The sequence below is a fragment of the Hylobates moloch genome, unplaced genomic scaffold (genome assembly GCF_009828535.3).
Source record: "Hylobates moloch isolate HMO894 unplaced genomic scaffold, HMol_V3 SCAFFOLD_22, whole genome shotgun sequence".
Classification (NCBI taxonomy): domain Eukaryota; kingdom Metazoa; phylum Chordata; class Mammalia; order Primates; family Hylobatidae; genus Hylobates; species Hylobates moloch.
Genome location: NW_026652297.1, coordinates 27706513 through 27731993, shown reverse-complemented (window position 1 = coordinate 27731993; position 25481 = coordinate 27706513). Strand labels below are relative to the sequence as shown.

The 25481-nt window shown below is 47.2% G+C and overlaps 1 protein-coding gene and 1 long non-coding RNA gene across 2 annotated transcripts in view; one reads left to right on the top strand and one right to left on the bottom strand.

Annotated features, from left to right (window-relative positions):
- PEBP4 (phosphatidylethanolamine binding protein 4) overlaps positions 1 to 25481 on the top strand; it is a 228160-nt gene that overhangs the window by 41640 nt on the left and 161039 nt on the right.
- Positions 11554 to 21565, bottom strand: LOC116461999 (uncharacterized). Its single transcript, XR_004246222.2, has 4 exons — positions 21386 to 21565; positions 18984 to 19061; positions 12334 to 15611; positions 11554 to 11900 (listed from the first exon to the last, which is right to left on the bottom strand). It is a non-coding gene; the product is annotated as an uncharacterized LOC116461999 (long non-coding RNA).

Here is a 25481-nt window from a genome sequence, read left to right as displayed (position 1 = left end):
CAGCATGCTAACAAATACACTTCTTTTGCCCCCTGCAAAAGCAGGTTCCTTTTCATGTGTGGCTTTTCAGAATTAATGATTTTGGAAGCCCAGCTCCCTCATGGAAGCCCTTTGGGACCCTCAATAGGCACACGAGAGCCATTCTCTCTGCCCTTCCATGGGCCAAGACTCCACAGACAGGAGCTGGCACTTGCCTGCAGAAGCTTGGGTTAGGGAAGAGGCAATGATGGCCAAATGCCCCTGGCAGCCCTTGGCTCCCTGAGTCTGTGTGCAGCCTGCATAGGGCAGATTTTCTACCTCCAGAGAGCTGGGCTAGCAGGGCTATATTCTTTATGTATCATCATCATTTAATCTTCCCAACAATGCTTTGAGGTAGGAACTGCTACTTCCCCCATTTTCCAGATGAAGAAGCAGGTGTGTAGCTTGCCCCGGGTCCTAGCTCGCGAGCTTCAGAGGCTGTGAATGAACCACCATGCTGTACTGCCTATCTGGGACAATGGACTTTAGTTAGCCAAGCCACACCTCCTTGGAGCTATCCACAGCAGACTAGCAAAGGGATACTGGGACTCAGTTTCCTTGCCAGGCCTAGTTTACAGGGTGGGGCCCGTCCCTCTCTGCCTTCCTGAACTTCTCCCTCCTGGGCAGTAAGGGGGCCTCCCCAGGACCCAGCCCCTCCAAATTCACCCCTTTATTATCCCGTAACCTGCCCTGCCCCTCAGCCTGGATTTCAACCACACATTTTCTGTTACAAGGAGTATCTCCTCTATGCCAGACCATCGAGAAGGACTTACTAACTCCAGAGGATAAAGAAAGGGACAAAGAGGAGCTAACAGCAAGAGACCATCTCTAGCTTTCACCTGGGGGTGCAGGGCATGAGGGGAATATCCCCTCGGGCATGAATGTCTATGGTTATCTTTCTAAACTTACCGCAAACCAGAGCTTGGAGTGCTTTGATTGAGAACCTGCGTATTAGATTGAGCCACTGATGGCTGGCTGGAAGGATTCAGTGGCCATTTTCTGTAATAGTGTCTTAGCTTGGGCTTACATAACAAAATACCATAGACTGGGTGGCTTTTTTTTTTTTTTTTTTTTGAGGTGGAGTCTTCCTCTGTCGCTCAGGCTGGAGTGCAGCGGCGTGATCTCGGCTCACTGCAACCTCTGTCTTCCAGGTCCAAGCGACTCTCCCACCTCAGCCTTGCAAGTCGCTGGGATTACAGGCACCCACTACCACACCTGGCTAATTTTTGTATTTTTAGTTGAGACGGGGTTTCACCATGTTGGCCAAGCCGGTCTCAAACTCCTGGCCTCAGGCGATCCACCCGCCTTGGCTTCCCAAAGTGCAGGCATGAGCCACCGCGCCTGGCCGACTGGGTGGCTTTAACAACAGACATTTATTTTCTCACTGTTCTGGAAGCTGGAATTATGAGATCAAGGTGCCAGAAGATTCAGTTTTTGATGAGGGCTCCTTCCTTGGCTTGAAAAAGGCTACCTTCTCACTGTGTTCTGACATGGTGGAGGTTGAGAGTGAGCTCTCTGGGGTCTTTTCTTATAGGGGTACTGATCCCATCATGAAGGTCCCACCCTCATGACCTAATCACCTCCAAAGGCCCCACCTCCAAATACCATCACACTGGGGGTTAGGGCTTCAACATAGGAATTTTGGGAGACAGTTCATTTCATAGCATATGGGAAAGGCTGAGGGCAGAACAAGTTTAGGAGATGAGTACAAGAGCTCTGATCTGGACATGGTGAGTGTGTGAGTCCGGGGAGAGATGTTAAGCATTTTTTTAATGAGTTTGATGTTTAAAGGAAACATCTGGACTGGAGATAGAAATGGTTTTGAAACTCACCTCTCCAAGCCAGTTTACTCAACTATAAAATGGAACTAATAATAGCCGTCTCATAGGTTTGTTGTAAGGTTTGAATAAGAAAAGGAAAATACTCGGTGGTATTTTTACACATACTAAAACCAGAGAGCTAGGTCTTAAGAGTCAAATGGCAGAGATAAGCCTGAGTAAGATGATGAAAGGGTTTGTTTTTGGTGCCTCGGTACTCCACATAGTATATCCTTTCCCACAGCTCTCCTCCTTTGACAGGCAGTATCTTCATTGTCCTCTACCTCCCCTCCTCCATCCATATCTGTGCTTCTGAACACATCACATCCCGTTGCAGTGCAGTGACTGATAGCAGCTTACAATGTGATCTGTCCCCAGGGACTTTGCATGATAGGAGTCTGAACAGTCTTAAATTTAAAGAAGATGGAAGAGGAGGAGGAGAAAAGGGGCTGTATTTTCTCAATTAGCAGAAAAAACAGGTTTTACTCAATTTCGAATGTTTCTCCTATGCTTCAAAAAAATCTTTCCCACCTCTCAATGTCTACACTAAGCCGTAGTATATTTGGATTATACACACACACACACACACACACACACACAGATATATGTGTATATATAACACACAAATATATATAGATAGGTATAGATATATTATCCATTTTAGATTTAGCTATATATAATATCTAAATATGTTATATATAAAAATATCCAAATATAGCATATATATTATATATATTAGAGATGAAGAGAGAGAGAAACTATCATGTACATCAGTATACATAGAGAACTAGTGAGTTAAAGGGAAGAGACACTAACTATGGATTTTAAGGCATCATATAACAGGTGGTGACATAGTTGAGGCACCTGACACCTTCAAAATTCTGCCTTATCATAAGCTGTCACCTTGCAACCTCTGTGTAATGCTGGTTCTACCAAGGGCTGAACGAGGCATGGGAGAGTCTGTGTCACTGCTGAGCCTCAGCTTGAAAAATAATAAAGAGGCCAAGGACTACTGGGGGAAATGAGAAATGAAATAGGTAACGTGGTTCTCCAGATACCCAGAGCCAGAAAATGCTGAATCAGAAACACAAAATGTCAGGAAAAGTGAGAGTAGGAGTGTGCCTGAGTGAGCCTCAAGAAACCCCTAGCAGGTGAGGTGGAAGGAACCCCATCATTGGGATGAGGAGGGGAGATCAGGGAAGACTCCCCTTAGCCTGAGGATGGCTCTGAGCAAACACGTTGGAGCCTGGATAATACCCCCACTGAACACTGCAACCATTGGTTAAAGGAGCCATTGGAGTAAGAATTGATAGGTCAGTGGGAGCAAAACTCAACCATTCCTGATTAATTAGTATTGCCCTGGCCTACGTATTGCTGTAGTTCAGATCTTCATCAGATCACACTCCAGCTATGACAGTGATTGTCCAAGCTCCATTCCCTGTCTCTACTCCCAGACTAGGACATCTTCTTCTTCTGGGTTCCCACATCATTCCAGGTTCCAGTGGCACTTGTCTTACTTGACGCCAGGATGTGGGATTTGGGAACATGGTTTCATCTCTCCAACCACAGTACCAGCAACTTTCAGGCAACTGTCTGATGCCACACAGCAAATCTGCCCCAGGGCAGAGGGGGCACTAGGTAGGCAGTAACTAGGAGTACAGGCAGGCTGGCATGAAGAAACCTGCCCATGAGAAGCAGGGCCAATGCCACCTAGGCTGGGGTTAAGGATGGGTCTCAACCCCTTGGAGGTAATGTGGCCAAAAAAGCAGAACTTCCAACAAACTTGGAAAACTAGTCAGGTTACTGAAACAGGAACTTAAGCTTCTCAGCAAATTAGACATAACAGATATAAACTGGAAAAATCAGTGAACTTGAAGATAGAGCAACAGAAATGATCTAAAGAAATATAAAGACAGAAAAGAAGGCTGGGGGACAGAACAGAGCACCCAAGCATTGTGAGACAACATAAAATGGTCTAACATATGTATAATTGGGATCTCATTAAGAAAAGAGAGAAGAGTAGAACTATTATAATGACCAAGAACTTCTTAAAGAAAGGCAACATACCACAAATCCAAGATACTCAGAGAGCCTTAATCAGAATTTTTTTAAAAAATCCACCCAGATGTATCATGATCAAACTCCTAAAAACCAAAGATAAATTCTGAAGACAACCAAGGAAAAAAGAATGCCGGCATCCCCCTCACCAAAGCATGTCTAAATGCTTGTGAAGAAAATATGTTCTCCTGGGACAGAGTGAAGGAGGGCATGTGGGGAACACATGTGTAAGCCCACCCCAACATTATTATACCTCTCCAGGTATTAAGATTCCTTGCTTTATATCAAGGAATTTCTGTCACCTTAGCTTTATTTAGTATAGGATGCCATTCAGTTCAGGTTTCATTTCAGATAACCCACTGAGTGAACAGAACCATACTCATGATCCAGCCAGTACTTTGGATCCAGAATCCATATTGATCAATATGGCCCAACTGAAAATGATCTTCTTTCCTCTGTGATCAGCACCTTACTATATATTTCTCAGATTTCTGCCAATAAATATTGAAAAACAAATGGCACCTACTTTGGTGTGAAAGTCTACTGTTTCAGAATCAGACTTTGTGCTTGTCTCCCTTGGCCATGCTGAAATCTGGTTCTGGAATAGGTCAGGAGCAGTCAGGGGTGGTAAGTGTCGACCTCAGGGAGAATCAGGATTCTCCTGCAAGACAGGACCTGGGGAAAAGGGGCAGTTTCTGCTGGAAAGGGAGGCTCAGCAGAGTCTAAGTCTCAGTTACATGAATTCAGCATCCCAATTCCCAGGGTTCCATCTTTCCCAGTCAACACCCTCTCCCGAAAGAGACCTCATGAGGCTGTGAACTTAACTTAGGTTGTAATTCAACAACCTGCTGGGTCAGACTCCACTTCTGATTTCAGTTTTGTTGGCCCTGAGACTACAAACCATGGGAGATTCTTTCAGGATAGTCTTAACTGTTCCCTGCTCTTCTGATTGAGCCTTGAGCCAAGAATTTATTACTATTTTTATTTTATTTTATTTTATTTTATTTTATTTTATTTTTTATTTTATTTTATTTATTTTATTTTATTTTATTTTATTTTATTTTATTTTATTTTATTTTATTTTATTTTAGAGACAGGGTCTCACTCTGTTGCCCAAGCTGGAGTGCAGTGGCATGATTATGGTTCACTGCACCCTTGACCTCCTGGAATCAAGCAATCCTCCCACCTCAGCCTCCTGAGTAGCTGGGACTACAGGCACATGCCACTATGCTTGGAATTTTTTTTTTTTTTGTATTTTTTGTAGAGACAGCGTCTTGCCATGTTGCCTGGGCTGGTCTCGAACTCCTGGGCTGAAGTCATCCATCTGTCTTGGCTTCCCAAAGTGCTGGGATTATAGACGTGAGCCACTATGCCTGGCTGTGCCAAGAATTGAAACCTCAAGCTTCTCACCGTTTTTCTTTGCTTTTCCCACTTCTGGCAGAAGAAGTCATCTTATTCTAACATCTTTTTTTTTTTTTTTTTGAGACGGAGTCTCGCTCTCTCCCCTAGGCTGGAGTGCAGTGGCGGGATCTCGGCTCACTGCAAGCTCTGCCTCCCGGGTTCACACCATTCTCCTGCCTCAGCTTCCCGAGTAGCTGGGACTACAGGCGCCTGCCAACACGCCCGGCTAATTTTTTGTATTTTTAGTAGAGATGGGGTTTCACCATGTTAGCCAGGATGGTCTTGATCTCCTGACCTCGTGATCCGCCCGCCTCGGCCTCCCAAAGTGCTGGGATTACAGGCTTGAGCCACCGCGCCCGGCCCCAACATCTTTTTATTCATCATTCATCATCTATCGTGCAATTCTGCCAAACTATTATCTTCAATGGGTACTTCGTTTGAGGTAATCACACTTGATAATCAAGATTATTTTGCTACTATATGCCGCGGGCTGCCAGTGACACATTTGCTAATGGTAACCTGTGCTCTCATCTTCACTGGTTTTAAGCAATTTTATTGTGATATGTTTGGTGTAGTTTCCTCGTGTCTCTTGTGCTTGGCATTTCTTTGGTTGGGCTTCTGGGATCTGTGGGTTTACAGTTTTCATCAAATTAAGACATTTTTCAGCCATTAGGTCTTCTAATATTTTTTCTAATATTCCCTAAAAGGGAATTTTAGGGACTCCAATTGCATGTATATTTGGCTACTTGAAGATGTCCCACAGCTCACTGATATGCTATTCTGGTGGGATTTTTTTCAGTCTTTTTTCTCTCTGTGTTTTATTTTGAATAGTTTCTATTGCTGTGTCTTCAAGTTCACTAATATCTTATTCTGTATAGTTAACCTGTTAAATCTCATCCAGTGTACTCTTCATCATAGACAATGAAATTGTTATCTCTTCAAATCTGAATTGGGTCTTTAAAAATATTTTCTATGTCTCTGGGAATACATAAGCCTTCTCCTACCTTCGTGAACATATGGAATATAGTTATAGTAACTTTTTAAATATATTTGTGTACTAATTCTATTGTCTGTATCATTTCCCAGTCTATTTCAATTGATTGCCTTTTGTCCTTGTTATGGTTTCTATTTTCCTGCTGCTTTACATATCTAGTAATTTTTTTTTAGGTGCCAGACATTGTGGATTTTTACTTCATTAGGTGTTAAATGTCATTATAATCTCATAAATATTCTTGAGCTATGATCTGGCATGTGGTTAGGCTCATTGAAAGCAGTCTGATCCTTCTCAAGCTTGCTTTTAAACTTTGGTAAATAGGACAAGAGCAGCCTTTTTCTAGGGGTAATTTTGCCCCACTGCTGAATACTCTCCCTGCTGCCTCAGGAATTCTGAGGCTTTTTTACTCTGCCTAGTGGGAATACAAATTTATTATCAGCCTTGTGTGAGCCCTACAGACTTTTCCCTCTGTTTCTTTTGGGGAATTAGTTCCTTGGACTCAGTTTTCTCACATGCACATGCTGATCTGTACTCAACTGAAGACTCAAGGAGGACCTTCTGCAATTTCCACAGTTCTCTCCCTGCACAGCTGTCTCTGCCTTGTGAATTGTGACCACCTTAACCCCCTTGGACTTGAGCTCTATCTCCTCAACTCAAGGTGACCGTCAGGTTTCCTGGGTTCTCTCTTTCTGTACTGCTGCCTAGAAACTCTATCAGGCAGTAAGTTGGGGTGATTGTAAGACCTTCATTTCTTTCCCCTCTTTTGCTGATTACTGCCCCACACTGCCTGAAGTTCAAAATCTGGAAACCATTGTTTCATGTATTTTGTTCGGTGTTTTCATTGTTTCAGGTGGTAGGGTAAATCTGGTTCCTGATACTCTATCTTGGCTGGAACCAGAAGATCTTTACCTGTCTTCAAATCCAACCAGACAGATAACCAACCCCAAACATGAGGCTCTGTAGCCTACAACCTCTTCTACTTCCAAAACATGATGTCAGTCCGTGTTTACTTGCAGAAAATGGAAACCATACTCTAGCTTTTTTAAGGCAGAAAACTAGTTAATACAGAAAATTGTTAGATGGGCTGAGAAGTAGGCTGTAGCTTAGGCCTCCAGGAATTATTCCACCAGGAATGAAGCCACCAAACTGGCCTACCAGAGGTAAATATGGAGTTTTAGTTTTGCAAGATGAAAAGCATTATAGAGATGGATGGTGGTGTTACGTAACAGTGTGAATGGACTTCACACTACTGAATTATACACTTAAAAACAGTTAAGATGGTAGATTTTAAATTATGTATATTATGCCATGATTTTTAAAACAATCCATACATGTCATTTAAAAATAATTTAGAAAAGCTATTAGAAAACTATTCAGATATGTTACCATTAAATAGGCTGACTACTAAAGTTTTATTTCTCACAAGTTGGCTTAATGAAGTGTGACTCTTAGTCCCTCTCCTTTCTCCTTCCCTGGTTTCTTAAGCTGAGAAGGAGGCTGTGGTCCATGGTGGGAGGATGATGAGGAAGGGTCAGAAGATCCTGTTATAATCCCAGCTCCATTCCTCCTCTGCTATCTGAGGTGGGCCCACCTAAGTGGGCTTCACTAAGGGCTTTAGCTATCTCTCTGAGACTTCCCTATAAATAAATGGAACATTTGCCCACAGGACCCTGAATTTTGCATCAGGAGCTTCCCATTGTGTGCTGGAGACAGTACTATGCCTAACTGTATTGTCATCTCCACACCCAGACTCCTCCTTCCCCCAAACAGCTTTACCTTCTGAGTGGGATGAATCACACCAGCCCAGGAGGCCAAAATGAACACTTCTTGGATTCGTTACTTGGGTTTCATTGGAGGGAGGTGAGGACGTGGGAGACAGCAGGCGAGGTAGGACAGAGGGCAGGAGGAGCCTGGCTCCATGGCTCCCACCTCACCTTCTACCCTGGCATCTTCCTATGTGTGAGCCACTTTTACTTTCTTTGCCTTGGCTGCCACATAAGCATTCATTCATTCATTCATTCATTCATTCATTCATTCATTCATCTGGCAAGTGCATACTGAAGAAATCTGTAACACAGCTGACGTTTATTGGACATCTGGTATTGTGTCAAGGTCATTATGCTGCATATGTTATCCTATTTAATAAGATGGGAAGGGCTGGGAGCAGTGGCTCACGCCTGTAATCCCAGCACTTTGGGATGCTGAGGCGGGCAGATCACGAGGTCAGGGGTTCAAGACCAGCCTGGCCAACATGGTGAAACCCCATCTCTACTAAAGATCCAAAAACTTAGCCGGATGTGGTGGTGCACACCTGTAATCTCAGCTACTCGGGAGGCTGAGGCAGGAGAATCACTTGAACCTAGGGAGGCGGAGGTTGCAGTGAGCTGAGATTGCTCCATTGCATTGCAGCCTGGGTGACAGGGTGAGACTCCGTCTCAAAAAAAAAAAAAAAAAGAAGATGTTGAGGAAATAACTTTATTCCCAAGTTACTAGTGAGGTTCAAGAAGGTAAAGTAACTTGCCTAAGACCAAGCATGCTTGCCAGTAAAAGTCAGGATTCAAACCCATGTTGTCTAATTCCAAACTCTGTCCACCACACTGCCCTGCTACCTGCCAGCTGCCAGGCGGCCTCTGAACATAGTGACCTCTAGACACACTCTGTCTGATGGACAACACAGTGTGATGTGGCAAGTGCCACTACAAAGGTGTGCCCCACATTGCTACTGGGGCACAGAGAGGGGAAACTGGGAGTTTGAAAGACAGGGCTAATAATAGTAATACCTTCCCCGTGTAAATAATGGAGAATACACCAGATTTCACCTTGGGGTCTTTCTAGCGCTGAAATTTGCAAGTCTATGACTTGAGGCTGCTTATTGACATAAAGTTCCTAAAATTCTAGAGAACCGCTGCCCAAAGTGGGGTCTGTGGACCAGCAGCATCAGCATTCCCTGGCCACTCGTTAGAAATGTGCCATTGCAGGCCCCATCCAGACCTGCTGAACTGATGTCTGTACCTTAGTGAAAGTCTCAGACTCTTGAGCATTCATTACTGCAGTTTCTCTCTTGGATGTTCTCTTGCCTTTCACCTTCAGCCCCTGGATTTCCTGGAGCACAATTGTTGCTGGGTCCCCAGGGGAGGAAGCTACCTCTTCTCCATCACCTATCTCCTTCCAGGGCCATCTGTCTCTGTGCCTGTTGAGAGTGGCAAGTACTGGCTCATGTTCTCCTTGCTCCTATCAAGGAGCGTGAGGTCTTCTAGGTAACATCTGGTGGTGCTCAGCGGCTTGCTCAGAGACCTCAATATTGCTTGGCTCAACCAAAAATAAATTGGAAAAGAAAATTGAACACTGCATCAATTTGGAGCAAGTTTATAAATTCTGCAGCTAAGCAATACCAATAGAAAATGATAGATCGCCACCGAGCAGGGAGTCCCTGCAGTGATGTATAGTCACATTAGCTGAAATACCGTATTACATGATTCTGCTTTATTACCAGTGTTGGTGGCAGACAGAAAAACAGATTACACTTGAGTTCAAATCGATAGGAACTTTATTTACCGGCCTTTTAAAAACATATTTCTGCACTTTATAAAAACATACGGTAGATGCTATTGATAGAGGTTGTCTGCTTGTTAAAAAGCAATTTGCCCAAAACGAGGCTTTTAAGCTGTAATTTACGGCATTACCTTTTACCTCCTTTAAGGATTCTGTTCGCTTGGCTGTGCTTTGACGACTTCCTTAGACTTCTCTTGCCTTTAATTTTTCTCTCCCATTTACCATCTCCCTAAACTCTGAGCTCCCCGGAGCCTTAGAGCAGAAAGGAGAACAGGGTAGCATCTTCTGAAGGAGACTGGGGTCTCTCCCCAAAGCCCAGCTTCCACCTTCCTCTTCTCAGCCCCTGCATTGTTCTGGATTTTGAGGGCGCTCAGATGGCCCAGCCGCTGCCTCCTGCTGTTTCTCACTCCCATGGTCTTCTTTTCCTCCTTTTCCCAGCTCCAAAATGGGTCCTTCTCTCCTGAGCTCTGATTTCAACAAATCCTGTATGGCAGGAAAATTATCCCCATTTTATAGCTGTGCAAACTCAGGCTGTCAGAAGTCAAACCCAGGTCTTTTGAGTCCAAATCAAATTAGGTCATTTTTGAGGTTTGAAGATTGTGCCCCGCAGTAAGCCTGGTGCTATGGGAATGCAGAGAGCTTATGATCCACTTGAGAAGACAAAACAAGCATACTTTTGAATAAACTATGAGAGGTATTTCTCAGTGGTTAAATCACATAGTGACTGAGCATATAGGAGTTTGCCAAAGCCTGGAAGGCTTCCTGAAGGAGTAAGCCTGCGGCCAGGATTAGCCCTGGGTTAGCCAGGAAAGGGGAGAGATGGGAGCTCCCAGCATGGGGAATAAGGTGTAAGAATCCTGAGCCCAGCACTTCCTGACATGGAAGAAGAGAAGGCCTGGTGGCATGCTGGACAGAAGTGAGGAACCAGCCAGCTGGGCACAAAGGCCTGGTGACAGAGGCCCAGAACACTGAGATTTGATGGGGAGAGAAGCGAGGCATTGCAGGTTTCTGGGCACAGGAATAACATGAAATTAATGGTTTAGGAAGATGATGTCATAGTGATGTGTGAGATCCTGGTTGGAAATCTGGGGATGCGGTACCAGTGCCCCCTGAGCAAACTGGTGTGGCCCAGCCCAGGAGGGCTCCAGGAGCCTGGCCAGAGACAGGCAGAAGCCACAGCCACCTCACTTACAAGCCCCATCCTCATAGCAGGGGCCAAGACTGAGAGTTCTCCTGTGGCTGGTCCTTTTAGAACTGGATGGGTTGGGGCCAGGCGTGGTGGCTCACGCCTGTAATCCCAACACTTTGGGAGGCCAAGGCAGGCGGATCACCTGAGGTCAGGAGTTCAAGACCAGCCTGGCAAACATGCTGAAACCCCCATCTCTACTAAAAATACAAAAATTACCTGGGCTTGGTGGCACGAGCCTGTAATCCCACCTACTCAAGAGGCTGAGGTGGGAGAATTGCTTGAACCTGGTAGGTGGAGGTTGCAATGAGCTGTGATCACACCACTGCACTCTAGTCTGGGCAACAGAGCGAGACTGTCTCAAAAAAAAAAAAAAAAAAAAAAAAAAAAAAAAGAAGTGGTTGGGTTGGCCAAACATCCTAGGTTGGTCCTGCATCCAAGGAGTTATGTCCTAAAGAAGATGTGTGGAGTCCCCTGCAGGCCACCGCAGGGGAAGACAATTAACTGGAAATAAGTAGACAGCAATTAAAATGAGAGCACTCACTCCCTTTTTACTGTCATTGTTGTTGTTATTAAATTATTTTGAGTTAGCAGGTGTACAGATAAGGGTCACAGTGAAAAGCTAACCTCCCTCCCACTCAGTTACCTACTGAAGCAGCTCGTGTTCCCAGCGTGTGTGTGCGTGCATGCGTTTGTATTCTCCAGAGACACTTCAGAGGGTTTCTTTTTAAAGAGAATAAACTAAAAAGTGCTAGAGAACATCATAAAACTTCATTTGGTAAATACATTCTTTGAGATGGTCTTGCTCTGTCACCCAGGCTGGCAAAAGTGATCATGGCTCACTGCAGCCTCGACTTCCTGGGCTCAAGCGATCCTCCTGCCTTTGCCTCTCTAGGAGCTGGGAGTACAGGCGCCCACCATCACACACGGCTAATGTTTAAAGATTTTATAGAGATGGAGTTTTTCCATGTTGCCCAGGCTGGTCTCGAACTCCTGGGCTCAAGGAATCCTCCCACCTTGGCCTCCTAAAGTGCTAGGATTACAGGCATGGACCACTGCACCCAGTCTTATTTGGTAAATATTATAAAAATATACTAGGAGTGGCTGGGCATTGTGGCTCACGCCTGTAATCCCAGCACTTTGGGAGGCCGAGGTGGGCGGATTACCTGAGGACAGGAGTTTGAGACCAGCCTGGCCAACATGGTGAAACCCTATCTCTACTAAAATTACAAAAATTAACTGGGCGTGGTGGCAGGCATCTGTAATCCCAGCTACTCAGGAGGCTGAGGCAGGAGAATCACTTGAACCCGGGAGATGCAGGTTGCAGTGAGTCGAGATCCACCATTGCACTTCCACTTGAGCAACAAGAGCGAAACTCTGTCTCAAAAAAAAAAAAATTATATATATAGAAATACACACACACACACACACACACACACTAGGCGTGTCCTCAAGGCCCAGTAACTTGGGAGGATTAAAAAAAATAAATACAAGAGATAAGGAGAAAAATAAGGAGAGATGAGTCACAATTAGACTAACAGTCCCATCCCCTCCCCTACACCCTGCAACTTTGCTTTCTGACTTGAGTAGCGTCCCACCCCACTCTGGGGCAAAAGGCAACTTTTGCCTGGGCCTCCTTGAATCCCTCTGACCTTAGCCAGGAGACCCCTGCCACAGCAGACAGTGCTGCTAACTGCTCCCTCAAACACCCACCTTTGCCCCTACCTGAGAACTCCCCACCTTCTGGGCAATGTGCCCAGTGCCAGCTGCCAGCCAGATGGGCCACCCCATCTCAGGTCCCTGTCACTGTCCCTGTTGCTGCTATGTGGGGAGTGGGGGCATGCCGGATGCACCAGAGCTCTCAGTGCACCTGCTGGGCCACTGCTTTAGGGCAGCAGGCTGTTTGGGAGCTACAGTCTTACCCTGGAGGGCTGCAAATGGCAGGGTCCTGCGTGGCTCCAAACTGAAAGAGGTTACACCTCTCCCTGCCCCTGTGTGTTGGCCTTGACCTGGGCTTGACATGTGCTGAATGCTTTATAAACGATTCCATTTAACCCTTACACCTCCATGAGACAGGCATTGTTTTCAGCTGCATTTTAAAGATAAGAAAGTCTAGACTTGGGGAATTTAAGAAGCCTTCAAGGTCCCACAGCTGCTAACTGACAAGATGATGGGATGTATTACACGCCTGGTCAGATTCAATGGCTGTGAGCTGTGTTGAATTTCCTCTTGACCAGCATGGATGGAAGAGTTGCCTTTTGCCTCTTCCACAACCGTGCCGTATTTCTGAACTCCATGGCTGGTGGCCGCTTCTGATCACTTCTGTCTTGCCTGTCTGTAAAGTGCAGAAATAGACCCTGAACGCCTGTGGGAAGAAACGCTTACTCATTTGACAGTCCTAGCACCGAACAGATAGTTATTCTGGAGCAGGGAGTCAGTATTTGTCTAGTAAGAGTTTCATTGTTGAAGAAATGATTGATGAGTGAGCAAGCGAGTGAATAAATGAATCAACAGGTGAGTACGACTTCCCTCCTTAACCTGTAATTCCATGTTAGTCACAGGAGAGAAGTGAGCCTGTCTCCTGCAAAATGATGCATAAGTCAACCCTGCAGGTGGTCTGTGACTATGAAGCCAGGAGGCCAGTTCTTGGAGTGGCCTATAAGCTGGTACGAAAGCAATTCCCAAACTCAGGTGTTCCCCTACTCTTGCACACAGCCGATGTGCCTGGGACACAGAGCTGGCTTCCCAAGAGGACCTGGTGAATGCCCACAAGGCATATTCATCTGCATGCATGAGTCCTGACTTCTTTCAGAAGCTCACTGGAGACCTTGGGCAGAATAGCTTCACTAGCAACAGTGCTGAGGATGCCAGGAAATAGAGACGATATCCCCAGCCTGTCTCCTGTGTCCTTCTAAGCTGGGCATCTTCTGAGGCTTTTTCACACTGACACGGAAGAGCACAGCTCCTTTGCTTCAGGCAGAAGGCAAGTGCCAGCTTCCTCACAGACTCCAGAGGACTCACATTTGCATCGTGTGCCTGGTGCTGGGGACCAGCAGCAGGTGTAACCCAGCTCGGCAGTCATAGCAGGGAAAGGCCAGTGCCAGCCTGCTGCTTGTACTTGGTCGTGGAGGCAAAGGGCAGGTGCTAGAGTCAGCCAGACCTGGGCTTGAATTCTGGGTCAGCCCTGTACTATCTGTGTGACTCTGAGCAAGTCATCTAACCTCCTGAGCCTCGGTTTCTTCATGCGTAAAAGGAGGAAATAAGAGAAACCATCTCATGATTGTTGGAAAATTTAGATGAGATGATTTATGTGAATTCCTCAGCACTCATAAGGTCTCATTAACCAAGAGCTCTCCTTATGAACTGGCATCAAGAAAGGACAGTGTACATCTCCTGGGGCCGGGTAATACTCATTTCAGTATTATCACAGTCTCCTTGCATTGCATTGAATGCACCACTGGGTGCAAAAAGCTTCTCTTCTTACTGCCAACAAGTGTCCACTTCATTTGGGGAGAGTGCAGTGAACGCTGTTAGATGTAACCTGATAGTTATCTCACAGTAAGTGCTGCTGTGATTCAGGAAGGAGATAACACCACAGGGTGGGGCTTTCTGGAAGAGGTGACCTTGGCCATACTTTGAAGGATGGGCGGGACTTGAATGAGCAGAGATTAGAGGGGAAAGCTTTTTCAGGTGAGATAAAGGGAGTAAGACAGATCCCAGACCGGGAGGCAAACATTCACGTTGGAGGATGCAACGAAATTAAGGAGAGGACATTGGGAGAAGAGAGAGAGGATGTCAAATTGAGCTTATCATGTGAAGGCTGGGGACAAGGAAGAAAATGCTCAGGGGGGAACAAAGGAAGTCAGAAAGCACCCTGCACTGGGGGAAATGGCCCTTTGTCAAGGGGGTGGATGCTGCCTTTGGAAGAGGTTCTTTCTTCTCCCTTTTCCCCTCCTGGTGTTCTCAAGTCATGCGCTGAGTGAGTCTTGTCAACCAGCTCTTCCCTGATTAACTCTCCTCCCGGAGCCTTAAGTCACGATCTGCACTTGCTTCTCCGTAATAGCCAGTGAACCCTGCCATCCCACCAGGAGAGGAGAATGCACATCCTGACATTCTAATAGGCTCAGCAGCAAAGACAGTGCTAGCATCGTGGTGGTGACAGCAGGCTCCAAGCCCTGCCAGGTAGTTTTCGCAACTTTCTAGTCTTCCTTGTCTTATTAATTAGGAGAGTCTATCTCACAGATTTGGGGCTATAAATCTCAGATAACAGCTCTTCAACCTTCATAACTGCTTCTAACTAGGTGGTAGAACCAGGTGCATTTCATCTTCATTTTAAAGAGGTCCCTGTGTCTGCTATCTGTGTGGGAGCCCTCTCTGCAGGACGGGAGCAAGAGGAGCTGCTAGTGATGGCAGGCAGCAGGACATTTTCTCTGTGGCTCTTCACTGGCCTCCAAAATTGCCAACTCTTCAGTCCTTAAGTCAAGATGCATCAACTCCAGCCCCTTCCCTGGCTCCCTTCTCAGATTGGAGGACATATGTCCGGGCATCAGAAGCCTTTGCACTCCAACATAAATATGTGTGAACCCTGGAGCGGAGAATTGGTGAAATCAGCTGATGGTGGAGTTGTCCCCCCCTCTTTTTGTATCCCCCGCAAATAGTATACAGTAATCAAAATTTAAGCCACCTGAGATGAAATAATTGCTTAACAATCATATAAGACAAAATGATTCAACAAATGACAGTGAGGTCCTGTGATATACAGAACAGATGCATTCAGTGTACCATATTATAATGCGCTAATACAAGATTGACAGCACAATAATAGGAGTGAGCAGCAACTCAGCCTATAATTCCAAACCAAATGTGAGGCTGTCCACAGAACTCAAATCCTAGCAGGCTGCAAAATTAGAGGTAACACCACGCAAGGTTCAAGACGACTCATTAGCAGGTTGGCAGAGTGTTTCAGGAGCAAATTCGTCTGTCGAAGGAACTAATTTTGTGCCATCTTCAGCTCAACTTTTTTTTTTTTTTTAAGTGTGCAGATACAACCTTCCCTGGAGAGGGATGTGGGGGTGGGAGGTTGAGATCTGGCCAGAGCCCCTTGGGGCACAGGGACATCAGGTCACTGGTGTGGGTTTTTGCGTGGGTTTGAGTATTGGGAGAGTGATCTGGGTGTGTTAATGGGTGATGCAAAGCAGTGGTGGTGTGGCAAACACTATGCAGCCTGATCTCAGCGTGAGAAACTGATGGGACTTTCTGCTGCCTCCTTGGGGCTGTTCTCACATCAGAAAGTATTTGGATCAAGGATATAATGAAGGATAATTGTGATAAGCATCCTTCCGGGTCCAAATTTCTGAACCTTTAAACAAGCATCATAATCCCTGCTTTGTATAGATGCCCCTATTGTTTTGATGGTGTCTGGGATTTGTTTTAATCAGGTGTGGGAAGACATGCAGACACAGAAATGGCGCTCATGAAGGAGGAAGTTTTATACCCACAGATCCCTAGAGGCAGGGGGTACGTCTTGCAGGGCCACATGGGGTATACCCCAGGCTCGGTTGGGAGGCAGAGGGAACCAGGGAAAAACCTGAGTAGGAGTCTTCATCGTGGGAGGAACAGGTGGAGTAGGGTGAGCAGGGTTAGATGGTTGGCTAGTGTGAATCATTTCAACAGGTTCTGGGTATAAGGACTGTTCCTAGTGGTCTAGTACCCACCCTGGGGTGATTTGGGCAGGTGGATAGTGGCCTGGAGTGTAAAAATCTGATAGAGGAGGTGGTTGGTGGTATGGGCACTGGACTGGTTGGTTTTCCTAAGCAAATTGTGCTCACAGAGGAGTTTCCTATTTCTAGGAATTAGCCCTGGGAGGGGCAGTCCCTCCAGGATCAGTGAGGCCCCAAAATGTCAAAGCACAAAAATTACAGAATAAAAAGACACGATTAATACACCTTCATAGTTTCACATCTGCGGCTGCTTTCTCTCCGGGAGCCGTGGCCCCTTTTCTGCCAGTTGGAGGCCTCCCTCTGTTCATGATCAAAATAGGGCATGGTAGCATCACCACATGTGCATGACAAAAAGTCGTGGTACATTCTCCACACCACCCCAAATCCTGGATCTGTGAGGTCAAGAAAGAAAAGCACCCACCTCCCTTCAACTGGGACCTCCTGCTGGCCCCACCCACCTGTGCTCAGTCCAGGGCTGCTTAGGTGTGGCCAGCACTGCCTGGGTCACTGGTGCTGACGATGCACGCTTTCCTAGAGTTTGACTAAGACGCCCCATGTCCCCAGTTCTGCCAATAACAGGCTGTGGGCCTTGGCAAGGCTGCTGTGATTTCCTGTGTCCCCATTTCCTTCCCTGAAAAGTGATAGGATGGATCCCAGTTCTAAATGCTTATTTTCTCTGAAGAACTGGGGAAAGGATAGGAAGAAGTAGGAAAAAGGTGAATGAGATGGAGGGCCGGGGGGTTCTCTAATCTTCACAGAAAACCAGTGACAGGCACATGTTGGAGAAGGTATCATTGACAACCCCTTCCTCATCCGCCCCATTGAGCCAGGGATAGCAGTGATTCAGCACCTACGAGGTAGCCAGGCTTCTATGCTTATTACCTTGTGTAATTCTTACAACAGCCTGAGGACAGAGTAGCCACTCTCAGTACCATTTTACTGCTGGGGAAACTGAGGTGTGGAGAGGTTAAGTCAATAGTCCCCACCTGCTCACGGCCACACAAGTAGTAATGGAGCCTGGCCTCCCACCCCACGGTTTCATCCCTAATTGCTGTATTGCTACTGCCTTCCTCTGTCACGGGCAGGATCATCCATGTAGGACTGGATGGCTTGAGTGTGATCCAGGCAGCAACAGAGATTTGTCCCAGGAGGAGTTATTCCAAAGAGGGAGAGTGAACCCCAAAGGAGAAGCATTGTCCCATGGGGAGAACGCTATTTGGAACTTAAGGGATTTCCACTAATTTCTTCTCTTAACAAGTATTTTGTGTCTATTAGATACCTGGCATGGCTCTAGGCACTGGGGACATGCAACTGTGAGTGAGATGGTCCCAGTCCTGCACTCAGGAAGTTTTCAGCCTGGCAGAGCAGGACAGACATGAGAAAAGTGAACAGATAAATACAGTAGCTGCAGGAAGCCCGAGTCTGAGGGGCTGTGGCCTGTCTGCATCCAGGTCTGTAAGTTGGCCAACCTTGGACACTTGCAAAGGCACAAGTCCTTGTAGGTGATAGGAAGGTCTGAGAAGCCAAAAAAGAGGGTGAGAGGCACCCCAAAATGAGCAACTACCACCCTTAGGCTGGACGGAGAAAGGGAGGATGTGGAATTGAGAGAGTCCAGAAACTGGGGCATCCCTGGGGACACTGGAGCCCTGTGGGGCCCCATGGACACGGTCAAAGCCACAGTCACTTTTGGATGCCAAGAGGGAGAGGTAGGAATATCCCGGCTTCTTCTTCCCTCCTGCCCTTTAATTTCCTGCCAGTACCTCTAGATGGCTCAACCCAAACTAAATCCAGAGGATCTGGGAAGCCTGGGAAGTGCAGCCATGGGGGTCAGTCCCCACCTCTTCCCCCAGGCAGAGCAGAGCAGGGCAGGAAGGGCGGTGGGACCTGGCAAGGGCAAGCAGGGCCCAGACCCTGGCCCTGGCCCCGTGCTTCCCCTTCTTTGGGGACTGCTTCAAGGTCTTGAGGTCTATAGAAGCTCCTGGTGGGCAGGAGAACCAGTGGCTTTGAGCAGAGTCTGGGTCTAGGCTGCCCCTGCCAGAGCCTCAGTGGGCCCCTCCCCGCCCTCACTGGTCCACCTGGGCCACTCCACGTCCATCTCTGCATGGCCAAGAGAAGGCTGCAGAATGGGGAGGAAGGTATCGGGAAGGGCGAGTAGGGAGAGCGCCTGGCAGGGAGGAGGGCACAGGCCACCTGGAGCTGTCCCCAGAGCCCACATGCACCTGCCGCACAGCAGGCACCTGCTCAGTGAAGGGATGGAGATCCAGTTCAGGAAGGGTCTCAGCATCAGAAACAAAACAGGTACACCAACAGCTGCCCTGAAAGAGAAGTCAATGCGAGTGTAAAGCAGGTGATCGCTGCCTCAGGAGCGGTTTTGAACAAGTTTTTCCTTTAAAACCCCAAGGAGGCCATCTACAGCCCCCACCTGCATCTTCCTGCCGAAATAACAATACCTCACATTTATAGAGCCCTTTGAGCTTCTCAAAGCAAGTTCTCATGTCATTTGACCCTCACAAAAGCCCCGTGAAGTAAATGGCAGGGACGGTAGTTGAGGTGGCTAAGGTCACATGGGCACCCACTGAAGAGGTGGGGCCCACTCAGGGCTGCTGTCTCGCCTTCTAACTGAGTCTCCCCCAGGCTCGAGTGCCTGTGCTTTGTCACCCCTCCCCATCATCCACCGCTTTCAAGGTCCTGGCCCCAGGTAGAGCCCCAGGCTGCTCTGTCCTCCCCAACCCCTTGCTCAGGCCCCACATTGGGTAGAGCTATTCCCACTTGAAGCCAAACTTGGATGCGTGTGGCAATCTGCTTTTCAGTCTGAGAGATCAAAAGGAACAATTTTTTCATCTGCGGAGACAACCACAACAAAAATGGTGCTTAACACCCTTTTCCCAAATGCAACATACCCCTCTGTGTGCCGTAGAATCTTACCATATTTTGCCATGAAATAAACACACCAGAAAATTTTTTTCTTCTGTGGAAGAGGATGGAGAAATTTTGGTAATTAAAACTCTCATCGATCAATGCTTAGATCTCAGAGATAATTGCATTGCTGCTGCAGATGTTTGTTGAATCACGCAGTTTTGTTTTCAAGCGTGTGTGTGCCTCAAGGCCTGAAATCACACCTCCCCCGGTGTGAAGCACCCCTGGGCAGGCTCCCTGTCCTCCCCGACCCTCGTGGGATAACGTGGTGAGAATAGCCGGGTGGTAGTCCTGGCTCTGCCTCGAATTAGCTATGTGGGAATGAGCCTGTGATCTAGCCTATCTGGACCTCAGTTGCTTCTGTAGATTGAAGAGCTGGAATTGGAAAATCTCAAGGTTCTTTCCCTCTTTTGATGTTTCTTGGAGTCAACATTCCTTTTGAGAGGTGTTCCTCTCTCCCCACTGGCTTGAAATCTCATCTCTGCTACTCACCAATTCATGCGTTCACGAGATGTTTACTGAGTGCCCTTTTTTGGGCAGGCCCCGTTGTGAGGCTTGAAAGTAAAAGGGTGACTAAGATATAGTTCCCACCTCTGGGGCGCTCGCTGCCTGGTGGGATAGGCAGCCCAGAAGCAGACATGTCACAATACAATATGTTGAGTGCCATTCTCTCAACATTGAGAGCGTTGAGGCCACGCTCTCGTTCTGTGGCCTCACACAGATCAGTTAAACCTCCATGTCTGGTCTTCATCGTCACTGGGGATGTTTGCTTCCCTTCCTAGCTGAGATCTATTCACTGTGAATGGGCTCTGAGATGAGATTAGGATAGAGCATAGCAAAACATTTCCCATGGGGAAGGGCTTGTCCTCTCTTTCTGTCTCAAAAGAGATGGAGGAACACAGAGGAAATACCACCCACCCCATAGCCACGCTAAGCTGGGAACAAGAACCGTAATTTTTAGCTCATCCCCCTACCTGGTACTCTGTGATAAGAAACCAGCCCAACATCATTCCGGATGCCCTCTTCCAGCCTCCAGGGTCTGCCCATGGTGGCCTCACTGCGATGACAGTTAAAATGCAAGAATACTTTCAAAAGGAGGGCTATTTTCCCCTCGGCATCCAGCTTGGCCTAGACATCCAGTTTGCTCTCTGTTCCCTGAGCTCCAAGCTTCCTCTCCGACGAAGCCAGGGAATGCACCCGTTTGGAGATCCTGTGCTCTGCCGACTTGCTCAGGCTGGCCAGTAGCAGAGTCCGAGTGTGCAGCCCAGAGGAAGGAGGCCAGAGGACTCAAACCCACAGGTGCCAGGCCCGGAGAAGGAAGCCCTCCCCACCTGTCTGCGCTTTCTGATTAGATATGAGCAACGGGGTAACTCACAGGCAGCAATCTCAGTCACTTGGTGTGTCAGGTAAACTGACGGGCAGAAAAGTGAGAAAGCGCCACTTGGAAACCAGAGGCCACTGCCGCATGGCCGGGTCCTGCCCGCTCTCAGACCCCTCTCCCTGAGCATGCACTGACCCTCCACCCTCTCCCGCAGAGCCCATGCTGGTCTGACCTGCAGGGTGTGTTTTCCATAGAGGCCCCCGAATACCATCTTACCATGCCAGTCCCCTACTATATTCTCTAGCCTTAAATTCCAGGGATTCCGCCCCCTCCCTCCCTCCCCATGCTCACCCTCCACCCCCTTTCCCCCAGGAGCTGCTTCTGTACCTGGAGTAGATTCACCTGCAAACACTCAGCTTGCAGGAGCACAGCAGACTGGGGAGTTTCCTTTCCCAGCCAAGCTGAGTTTGGAGGGGGGTGTGGGAGGAGATGGGGAGGGCTGGGGACACAGGTTGAGTCTCTAAAGAATGAGGACTGCATTGCCTTCTTCCCTGCCTCCTGGTTACAGCTGAGAAGGTAACCAACCTCGTGTGTGTGTGTGTGTGTGTGTGTGTGTGTGTGTGTGTGTGTGTCTGTCGTGTGTGTGTCGTGTGTGTGTGTGCGTGCGCGCGCACAAGCGCGTGTGTGCAGTGTATGGAAGCACAGACGGCCCCTCCATGGTGGGGTGGGGAGCCGTTCTCTCACCCTGCAGCTTTCTGCCTCTCCCTCCACCCTCCTCCGACTCCCTGCGTCCCACACTGCAGGTGTCTCTGAGGCAGTGTTTATGTAAGCAGCTCATGTTCTGCCGAGCGACAGTGAGAAGCTGTTGTCAATTCGAGGAAAGCCCCCGGCTGCCCACATGTGTGGTTGTCCCCGTGGGTTTCATAACAAGAGGGGGAGGTGGGGTGGTGGGCCCCTGGGGTGAGGGCGGCTGGGCTCAGCCCAGCCCAGGAGCCTCCTCCCCGCTGCCACCAGCACGCCCGCCCCGCCCATGTGTTCACAAGCTGCTGGCCTCACCTCCTCTCCTCCCAGCTAGTTTCCCGGCCGTTTGGCTACAGAGAGACAAAGTCAGTACCTCCTGGCTCTGGCTGGCCCCGCTCAGGAATGTAGTACTTGGATCGTGCTGGGCTACTGGAGTCAGGGCAAATAACCTGACATTTTGAAGGCATGAAAGTCCCAAGGACCTGCCAACCAACCCAGCAGGTTGGTTTGATTCTGACCTCAGAATCAAAACATGGACCCGAGGTTTTGATTCACAATAAGGACATGTAGCCCCATCATCTTTCTATTCCAAAGTCAGCTGTCCTCACCCGGACAACTGAGGGCAGGGAGAGACTGGACAAAAAGGGCTCTGAGCCACCCATACAGTAGAAATGGCTGGGACACCTTATCCCTGAGGCTGAGGGCTGTTTGCGGATTCCCATTCAGCACAGCCTGGTTTGAGGAGGGGAGAAAAGACCAAAACTTGGTGTCCACTTGATATGTTTATAAGAGTGGAATAAACTCCCTGAAACCCAAATCATAATTCAAATAGCTAATATATATAGAGTGCTTTTCTGATCCGAGCATCATGCTATGAAATGTACATTTCAGTCTTGGCAAAGACTTAATGAAGGAGGCACTATTAGCCTCATTTTAAAGACAAGGGTCCAAGGCCCAGAGAGGTTGAATAACTAGTCCAGCCTCACACAGCAGTTAAGGGAGAGGTTATCCTCAAAGCTTGGAGTTTTCCTTTCTACCCTAAACATTAACAGAAATGTGTTTACATTTTCTGGCTAACCAAGCCAGATTTTGGCTTTGCTCCAAGGAAGCTAATGTCCCACCTGAGAAGTAGCTTTGTTTAAACAGTGGAGAAAATAATTCCTAACTCATTTATTTACTTCTAATTTTACACTTCAAGTGCTGTTTATTTTCACAACAACACAAGCACTATAAACATATACTGTCATTGATGAAGCACGTTTGTGAGGTGCCCCTGGGCTGCAAGTTGAGGTAGAGACAGGACATGTCATCACCGGTAGTAACTTCATCATTGGATGGTGACCTCTCGTCTGAGTTTCTTGCTTTTCAAGTGCTCCCAAGTATTGTCCTGCCAACCCTCTCCTGGAATGAGGCCGAAAAGAAAATCCTGAGCACTGGAAGAATACGCTGGATACTGTCTCTTCTGGGTGGTTCATCCTTTCAGTCCTTTCAGTCCTTCAGCACACGCTGGATGCTGTTAATTTTACCGTGGGCCCTATGCACTGGTAATGCAGAAAGTGCTGAGATCTGATCTCCGCTCTAGAGGAGGCTGGCAGAGCCAGTAGACACGCCACCGTTGTATGCATGGTATGTGTTAGCAGCTGCGGTAATAAGGGAAGAAGTGGTTGCAAAACAGGTGACATCTGTCAGCCAGGCACAGTGGCTCACACCTGTAATCCCAGCACTTTGGGAGGCTGAGGCAGGTGAATCACTTGAGGCCCAGAGTTCTAGACCAGCCTGGGCAACATGGTGAAACCCCATTTCTACTAAAAGTACCAAAATTAGTCGTGTGTGGTGGTGCATACCTGTAATCCCAGCTACTCCAGTTGCTGAAGCACAAGAATCACTTGAACCCAGAAGGCTGAGGTTGCAGTGAGCCAAGATCACACTACTGCACTTCAGCCTGGGCGACAGAGTGAGAGTCTGCCTCAAAAAAAAAGAACAGGTGACATCTGAGCTGAATCTTTAAGCTAAAAATTCTAAATCTAGAAAGAGCATTGCCGGTAGAAGGAAGACTCAATGCAATACCAAGATCTGGAAAGGCCAGGGTGCAAGTAGGAGTGCGGCTTGAGACTTCGCCAGGTTTCTGGACAGTGCGGGTGGGTGACGTGCTGAGTGACAGGCAGGAAGGGTAGGCTGGGGCCAGTTTGTGAAAGCCTTGGGGACTGGAACTAGACAACGTGGACGCTAATAATTCCCAGCTTCAGCCTTCCAGACGACAGGGGACTAAGTCAAGACTAACTATGAAGCGAGCTCCCAAGTGTTCATGTTAGAGACAAGAAGTGCCAAAGTTTATAAGCAGTTTCCTCTTTTATTAAAAAAAAACGGGGGGGGGGGAGGAGGGCTCAGAACAACAGACACTGGGGTCTATTTGAGGGGGAAGGTGGGAGGAGGGAGAAGAGCAGAAAAGATAACAATTGGGTACTGGGTTTAATACCTGGGTGATGAAGTAATCTGCACAACAAACTCCCATGACACGAGTTTACCTATGTAACAAACCTTCACATGCACCCCTGAACCTAACATGAAAGTTAAAGAAGAAAGGGGAAAAAGAAAACAAAAGGGGCTCACATATACATTCTTACTAAAATACTATCCTATGTGATTTCAAGATTAGAGAGAGGAAGGAGCAAGTTCCCTTTTTGTGAGCAGGGAATTGTGTTGAGGTTGCAACTCATCAGGCACCTGAGTCTCGGGGGTGAAAAAGCACAGCTGGCTCCGAGGGCTAAATTCATTATTTCACTAACGAGGCTGACTCCTGAGGTGGCGAAGGAAAAGGATGGTCAGGCTGTGAGTGTATGGGCTGAATGGAGAAGCAGAGAAGCCACAGACTCCACCCAGAAAACAAGATGGGCAGGTAGACCACCAGAACCTCCATTTCTTAAAGCCCCAATGGACACCTGGAAATTACTTGCCCCTGAAAAAAAATAATAAATTCCAAATTATCATTTCAATGGCTCCTCACATAAATACCAAAGAATCAGAAAAGCTGATGCCTCATGTTGCTCCCGGAATCTAAGAAATGGTATCTTTCAGTTATCAGATTTTATTTCTTTGCAGCGTTACATTTTATACATATTTATTCATGCAGAACAGAAGCGCTGCGTTATTGAGGCTGCCGTAGGAGCGGAGGGAAAGCTGTTATACATAAGAATGCACTGCATTTACATTGTCACACTTTGCTACAATTGAACTATATGCAACTGGTTTTTTAAAATAATAATAAAAACCTCTGGTTTGCATTTAATTCGCTGAGTTTTTTTCTTTCTTACTCCTGAATTTTCATACGCCATGGAAATGTGAAAGGGGGGTCGTGTCAAAATGCTTGAAGATACAGAAGGTTGGGGGCTGGCAAGAGACAGCTTTAGTGGGGAGGGTTTGAGGACCCACAGCGAGTTTATAACTATTTCTTTTTAACAGATGCAGTTAACTGAACTGCAAAACATTCATCTTCCAATTTAATAACTCATTCTCCCTGCATGGAGACAGGGGTATTATAGTGTGGGATATTGCTTTTCGGGCTTTTGAGTGTCAATGATGAATCCCCATCTTCTAATAAAATACATTTTCATAGTAATTGAAATAATAATTTTTTTTCCTCTTCATTTTCCCAGGTACCTAAAAAGGGGCTTTCTACTTCTTTCCCTTTCTACTATTCTAACCTTATTTTCTTTCAACTGAAGTTCCTCAGGCTTTTGAGCTGCACAAGTCAGGGCTT